This window comes from Panthera tigris, chromosome B1 (genome assembly GCF_018350195.1).
Source record: "Panthera tigris isolate Pti1 chromosome B1, P.tigris_Pti1_mat1.1, whole genome shotgun sequence".
Taxonomy (NCBI): Eukaryota; Metazoa; Chordata; class Mammalia; order Carnivora; family Felidae; genus Panthera; species Panthera tigris.
In genome coordinates, this window is record NC_056663.1 from 44714420 (window position 1) to 44721878 (window position 7459).

Sequence of the window (7459 nt, forward strand, 5' to 3'; positions counted from 1 at the left end):
GAGGTGAGAGGTTGGCCTGCCTCCCAACCATAGTCCATGCTCCAAGGGCCCCGACCTCTTGAAAGGGAGGAGATGCTTTTTCTTGCCCTGTGATAAAAGTCACACTGTAGAGGGACAGAGGTGGGCCTGGTACAGGTACTGCCCTGTGAAGCCCCTCCGGGTGGGATGGGGGGGGCGGCCCTGAAGGCCTCCCTGGTTACCCCAACTAGTTGTCAGTGGTGGGGCCGCCATGTAAAGTGATATGAAAGCAACTTCTCTTAAACCACAGCTCTCCAGGTTCAATTTAAGAAAAACAAAAGGAAACAAAACCCTCTGGAAGGAGAGTCTTAGGGAAAGAAAGTTTCTTTATGCAAATGACCCTAACTTTTCCCTCTGAGGTCCTTCACTTTTTGTTTTGCAGTTGGTTCTGGCCCCCCGCTGTGGCCGCCAGACCCAGCCCTCAGGGGCAGGCTGCTGTGTCTTTCAAACTCCGGGCCTCGGAGGGACACAACTCTCTCCTTTCTCTGAAGTCTTCTTAGCTTAGCTGCTAATAACAAAAAACAAACAAACATAACAACAACAACCAGGAAAATACAGAGAACGATTGTAAGATATATGAACAGCATAAAGAGTGAAATTTCCCAAATCCAGGATTCTGAGCTGAAGGAAGTCAAGCCCCCCTGGACCCTGGGAGCTTGGGCGTCTGTCAGGCGGCTTCAGGTTCTCACCTTGGCTTCCCAGTTGGTGAAAAGCCCTCTCCTGTTCTCCCTCTGAAGGAGTGGTGTCTTTTCCTCTCCCCTACACTCCCTTGTCCACTCACTTGGCCTGTAGATTTTTCTAAGTAATGTCATACATGCTTACGCCCAGAACAAAAGAAATCCTAAGCTCCTCGCTACCAGGAGGTAACTAAACACTGTTATTTTGATTCTTTGTCCTGGCATTTTCCCTCTTATAGAAATAGATACACTTTATTTTTTTAAGAAATTTAATTTGTGATGGGTATTGAAGAGGGCATCTTTTGGGATGAGCACTGGGTGTTGTATGGAAACCAATTTGACAATAAATTTCATATATTAAAAAAATAAAAATAAAATGGCAGCATGACTTTCAAAAAAAAGAAATTTAATTTGGAGTTTTTTTTTTTTTTTTCCTTTCCTTAATTGAGGTGTAGTTGACCTACAATATTGTATTTGCTTCAGGTGTACAACTAGTGACGTGACATTTTATATACATTAGGAAGTGATCACCATGGTCCAGCTCTTACAGTATGCACTAGACTCCTGTTGCAACCTGGTGTCTTAATTATCTAGATACAATTTATTAACTTAAAAAAAATGTTTATTTTTGAGACAGCAAGAGAGAGAAGGGGGGGAGGGGCAGAGAGAGGGAGACACAGAATCTGAAGCAGGCTCCAGGCTCCGAGCTGTCAGCACAGAGCCCGACACGGGGCTTGCGCTCACAGGCTGCAAGATGATGACCTGAGCGGACGTTGGACGCTTAACCTACTGAGCCACCCAGGCGCCCCAGATACACTTTAAAATGAAGATGGGAGCAGGCAGTGCAGTAAGTACGGACTGCTTTGAACATTTCTGCGTGCCTTTGGATACTGTTCTGCAACCAGGACGGATAGTGATCCTGGGGGAGAACGTGCCCAGCTAACTAACCCCCCCTCCGCCCCCCTCCCCCGCGCCCCCTGAAACACACACGCACACGGAAGAACTGTGGTGGCCGCGGATACCATCCAGGTCACTTCCGGCTCCGCTTATCATCGGCCGCCTCTGGGCCAGAATAAACGCTTGCTGGGGAAGCACCCTGCCCCTCCGCTGCCCGTGGAAAGCAGTCATTTACCGGGTGTGGTTCTGACGCTTTAACCAGGGCCCAGACATCAGCAGCACAGGCTGCTGGAACCCAACGTCCACCAGCGAATGGATCCTGTTCCCATGGCTTCTCTCCAGGTGTTCTCTCTGGGGCTGTGCCCTCACTCTCAGGGGAAGGCGGATTCACATTCAAAACAGGCTTCCTGAGCTCTGTGAGCCAACGTGTCCCAAAGCCCCCAGATCTCGACAGGTTTACACAGAAACCTGTATCTGAGCCCTGGAAATAGTCCCCTTGGTGCCCTTGATAAGCCCTCAGAGGAGAGAGAAAGCTGTTGTCCTTGCCTATCAAGTGCCCTTCAGGCTAGCTTTGACTGCAACAGCATTTTTGCATTAAGCATTTGTATTCTTACTAGTCACTACACGCTGACAGGTACTATTTCTAATTCTCATCAAGGTAGATAATATCTCCATCATGCAGATGAGGAAACAGAGTCCTAGACATGGGGAGAGTTTTGGTTCCCCTGGGGTGGCACAGTGAGTAGTTAAGAACAGATTTCGGGCCACCTAGGTGGCTCAGTTGGTTGAGTGTCCAACTCTTGATTTAGCTCAGGTCGGTGAGATCAAGCCCCTCAACGGGCTCTGCACTGACAGTGTCGACCCTGCTTGGGATTCTCTCTCTCTGCCCCTCCTTCCCTCTCTGTCTCTCAAAAATACATAAACTTTAAAAAAAAGCAAAAAAAATTAAAAAAAGGAGAACAGATTTGAACTCCTTGTCTGTCTGACCTGGAGGTCTAGAACAGGGGTCAGTAAATACAGCCTGCTTCCTGTTTTTATATGGCCCTAGAGGCAAGAATGATTTTTGCTTTTTTTTTTTTTTAACATAAAATGAATAAGTCTGGAGATCTAATGTACAGAATGATGGGCATAGTCAACAGCACCACACCAAATACTGAAATTCTTACAATTAAAATAACAGTATTTCATGACACACGAACATTACATGAAATTCAAATGTCAGTGTCCACAAAGTTTTACTGGAATACAGCCATACTCATTTGTTCCCATAATTGTCTATGGCTGTTTCCACGTTATAAAAGCAGACTTGAGGGGTTGTAACAGAGACCTTACCATCTGCCAAACCTAAATATTTGCTATCTGGCCCTTTACAGAGTTTGCTAACCCCTAGTCTAGGATCACTTTGGGAGTCAAGGAGATCATGTTGTAATTCTCTTGGGATCCTGGAGGACTGGCCCAGGCGGGGAAACGGTATGACTTGATTCCCTCTCAAGATAAGGCCAGCTAAGCCACAGCCTCCCTGAGGAGGGACGTTCCAGGTAAGTAAGCTGACTGGTATTCATGCTCTCAGTCTGTGCAGCGAATGGTGGCCTGGGACCACCTTCTTAGAGTTATCAGATGCCTTTGTTCCTCGGAGTTCAAGAAATGGAACACATTAATCCTCAGCCCAGGAAAGGCGATGTGTGTAATGGGGATGGCATGAACAATGCAAAAGGAGAAGGCGGATATGAGCAAGGGGAGTTAGCTGGCACCAGGATTTAGGTAGTTCGTGCTGTAGGCCATAGCGGTCTCACCATGAGCGGTAGAGAAGATTGAGTTCCCACCAAAGAGCTGAGGTGATGGGAAGGCAATCCAGTCAGAAAGACTCCTCAGCCCGAGCCACCTGCCAGACTTAGTGTGACAGGAGAGTGTGTCCTCAGGGCTCCGAGTGAAACTGGCTCAGAGTGATAAGGTTTCCTTTCGGTCCAGTGAGCTGGGAGGAGCCCAGGGGTGAGGCCAAGATTAAGGAGCAGAGGCAGCCCAGCTCTCCCTGGTGATTTGTTCTAAATTAGAATCGTCTTGTCTCAGAGAAGTTTAGTCTTAGAAGCTGTTGCTTCTTACAGGCCCACCTGGGACAGGTGTTCATAGGAGTGGACTAGCTCCTCACTGAATGCCAGCCCTCAGTATAGAAGGTGGCCCCTGGACACCGAGATGACAAAGCCACATATTCCCACAAAGACTTGCAATCAGAGGGAGAGCTAGACGGGCAAACAACTAAGTAGAATACACACATCTAACTGAAGGAGGACGCGTGGGAGTTTCCTTCAACCCCCACAGCAGCAGTGTCTTCCTTTCCCCTCTCCTCTCTGGAAAGAACTGTGACTTGAGGTCTGTATTTCACATCTGGACCATGGTTGGGGCAGCCTTTCCAACAGCCTCCCCTCCCCAGTAGCTTTCTACTCAAATCCACACGTTCTGGGCGCTCTGCATTCCAGAAGCCCGTGTGCCAGGCACCACGTGGGCACTGGTTATACAGAGACAAGAAACATGGTTCCAGTTTCAGAGGCTGGGGTGGGGGTGGTGGTGGTGGCATGGGGGAGAGGGGTTTGAGGAGCATCTGGTAAACAGATCATCACTATCACTGAATGACGGTAACTCTCAGAAGAGTCTGTAACAGCAGGAAGGGCACTAGGAGGTTGTGTCGGTCCTAATTTCCAGAGAAAGGCAAATAAATGTACTTCTTCCTCAGAGAGTGGAGAACCCCAGACTTACAAGCCTTAAAATTGGTTTTTGTAAATCTTAAGTACAATCTACCCCCCAGTGGGGGGCCCAAACTCAGGACCCCAAGAGTTGCCGACCGAGTCAGCCAGGCGCCCCTGGACTTTCAAGTCTTACTAGAGAGCGCCATCTTCTGGTCTGGGTTCTGCCTACCTCCCAGCCTGTCTGGGGGCCTTGTGGTACCTTGGGGTATCACACACTTGTGACTGGAAAAGAGAACCACTCACTCCGCTACCCCTTATAGGCGCTGGTTGAAGGATCATAACACCGCTCTTCCATTTTACTAAGAGTAATGTTGGGAAAAGAAGAATTTTAAGGCGACTTTCATGGGCAGGGGACTCTAGTAAAATCCCACTTTTTTTTTTTTTTTTAAATGTAGTTAGGTTCAAGATCTGCACAAAATTGGGGGTGGGAGGAGTCTGATGCTGTTCTGTAGGGTAATGTAAAGAACCACTCCCGGTGCAATTATGTTGCTCTTGGGAACATATTTCCCCACCCCCGTAGGGATGTCGACTGTAGTGTCTAAAACTAATGGGTGGGGGCGCCTAGGTGGCTCAGTCGGTTAAGTGGCAGACTTCGGCTCAGGTCATGATCTCACGGTTTGTGAGTTCAAGCCCCGCGTCGGGCTCTGTGCTGACAGCTCAGAGCCTGAAGCCTGTTTCAGATTCTGTGTCCCCCTCTCTCTCTGACCCTCCCCCGTTCATGCTCTGTCTCTCTCTGTCTCAAAAATAAATAAACGTTAAAAAAATTAAAAAAAAATAAAACTAATGGATGTCTCTGAGGGGTGTTTTGTGCACACACAAGCATGCCGGTGTGTCTCAGAATTTATCTGCTGGACAGCCAGAAGTAAATCCTTATCACACACCTCGCACTAGTGGGCAAGTCTAGAGGAGACTTTGAATGCCAGTGCCCACCCAGAGCTATTGTGTTGAAGCCCCCTTGTGGTGTGGGGCTGGAGCGAGTAATTCAAAAGTAAGGGAATGAACTGTTGGGGATTACTGTATCTTGGGTTGGGGGAAGGAGGTGAATGCTCCAGTGTGATCCAGTCCTGGGGTAGTAGGTGGGACTTCTCTAAAAAGAAGAGGTCTGCATGCTCTGAGAAAGCAGTCTTTTGGGGATGGGGTGGTATATTTAAGTATGCACATCAAGGAAAGAAACTGGAAAAGAGGGGGGTGACAGCTTTTGAAGGTATTTTGGTTTGGTTGCTTTTTAAAATTTAGTTGTTATTATTATTATTTTCTCTTGAGAGAGATAGAGCGAGCCAGGGAGGGGCAGAGGGAGAGGTAGAGTCTTAAGCAGGCTCCATGGGTATGGGAGCCTGACACAGGTTCCATCTCATTGCCGTGAGATCATGACCGTGAGATTATGGCCGGAGTCAAAATCAAGAGTCAGAGGCTCGACTGACCGAGCCACCCAGGCACCCCTGGTTTGGTTGTTCTCTAAATGCTTACCTCTTGAACTGTGAGGAGAGTCTTAGGAAATTTCCCATTTTACAAACATACTTCTCATTTATGTTACAATCACCTTAAGTTCCTCCACCCTTCAGCAAGGTGCATGAACGGTCTCGTGATACTGGTGTGGAAAAGGAGAAAATGGAAGTCTGGCTGCTCTGTGCTCCCAGGTCAACTGACGATTGGTCAGTGGGAGAGCATGTGGCTAGCCCACAGAGATCCGAGGTGCAGGAAATTCTGTCGTGCGGTAGTAAGGGAGGGGAACAGCTGTGAGCAGAGGGGGAGGCGCTTGTGAGCCGGGGGGGCTTCCGTTGAACGGGCAATCCTTGTAAGGCACAGCACCTCCTTCCCAATTTATACTAAAGGTAAGCAACATTTGAAGCAGGGAAAGCTGATGCTTGGATTGCAGGTAATATGCAATCTTTGTGTCAGAGATGCCCTTGTTCCCCACTGTGGTCCAGGTAACTCACAGTCTCATTAGGCATACAGAGAGTCCTCTGTACCGACCACTGATTACAGCTCTTTCAAAAGAACCTACCGCCCTGTCTCCTCAGATCCCTTTCTTTTTTGAGGCCCCAATCCTTTGAGGTCTCTCTGGGTACATGGTCACTGTGTCGTCTGTCTCTTCAGGTTAGTAAGCACCATTTTTAATTTTGAAATCTTTTCAGTTCTAGGACGCAGAATTTATTAGTCTTCTAAGGAAGGCAGTTGTATCTTATCTTGTAACCTGTAACCTGTACCTTATTCCTCAAGGGAGTATCCCAATTTGTTAAGGGGCTGACAAAACATCCGTATTCCTCAATCCATTCTGCACAGGAGCTGTCCAAACATTTTCTGTTCTCAGGGAAAAGTGCTGATCTTACCTTCCGTCCCCAACCCCCAATGTAAGGTTGAAATTAAGCCCAGAACAGCTCCTAAAATCTGCTGATGCCAGGAGCCTAATTCTCCATTGTCGGCCCGAGAAACAGATTCCCCGCACACACTTTAGGCACGTGCTGTGATGACTCCCATCTGCGTTCTTGGAGTCATATGGACAGACTTTGGTGGTCCTTGTCATTTAACTCAACTTTCTTATTTTTCAGACACAATGGATTAAACCTTTCAGGCGTTAAAATCTTTATTCTTGAGTGTGATTACATGACTCTTTTGGCGACTTTTAATTTATATTCAAACATAACATACATAATTTTAAATTTGTAAGCTTGGTTTCTGTGATAGTATTACTAGAGGCACAATTTTGTTCAAGATTCTCTGAGTTATACTATAGCAAGCTAGGAACTTTGTAGCAGAATCTTGGAATATCTTAAAGCTCAGCTTAAGCTCAGTTTTAAAACATCTACATCTGCTTGAACCCTCCAGTTTGCCCAAAGCCTCATCATTCCATATTCTTTCACTATCAACTCCCTTGGATATTCCTTGCCTAGTCTCTGAAAGCATTTGAGTTTGCCACTCTGGATTTAAAAAAAAAAATTTTTTTTTAATGTTTATTTATTTTTGAGAGAGAGCGAGAGAGAGAGCGCGCAAGCGCTTGGAGGGGGGAAGGGCAGAGAGAGAGGGAGACACAGAATCTGAAGCAGGCTCCAAGCTCTGAGCGGTCAGCACAGAGCCCGAGGGGGAGCCTGAAGTCATGAATTGTGAGATCACGACCTGAGCTGAGGA